Below are 536 nucleotides of genomic sequence, written 5' to 3' on the forward strand. Positions count from 1 at the left end.
CATTGTAATAAGGCTGTACTTCAATGACCCTCACATCACCAAAGGATTTTACCTCCATCGTAGCTAGGTTGAGAATTGACAGTTCTACTCCTAAGAATGAATTGTAGGCACGATTTTTGGATACAGACTTCCTGCTATGGTCAAAACTATTTGACTTGAGTGAGTGACTTCATTCTCAGCCCACAGAGAACAGGTTACATTCATTTAAGAAATGATGTGTGTATTAAGATAGTCTATCCATAAAGTCACTCACCAACTGTTTCAATGAACAATGGTTCTGCTTGGAGGGTGGCACAGACATTACGTGTGGGTAAGAATCTGGTTCATTAGCTGTGATAATTTGAAAAAGCATTCATCTCAGAGAAAGAGTAACTTATAGAATCCTCTTCCACAAACTTGATACAAGAGCTACAAATGTCAAGCAAAACATTCAGTCTCACTCTTTCCTGGTTCTCTTTCCTACAAGCTACCTCCCAAGTTAATAGTCTATGTCTCCCTTGGGTATATAAATACTTTTGAAATATATAAGCTGTTCT

This window comes from Mastomys coucha, chromosome X, assembly GCF_008632895.1.
Source record: "Mastomys coucha isolate ucsf_1 chromosome X, UCSF_Mcou_1, whole genome shotgun sequence".
NCBI classification, from domain to species: domain Eukaryota; kingdom Metazoa; phylum Chordata; class Mammalia; order Rodentia; family Muridae; genus Mastomys; species Mastomys coucha.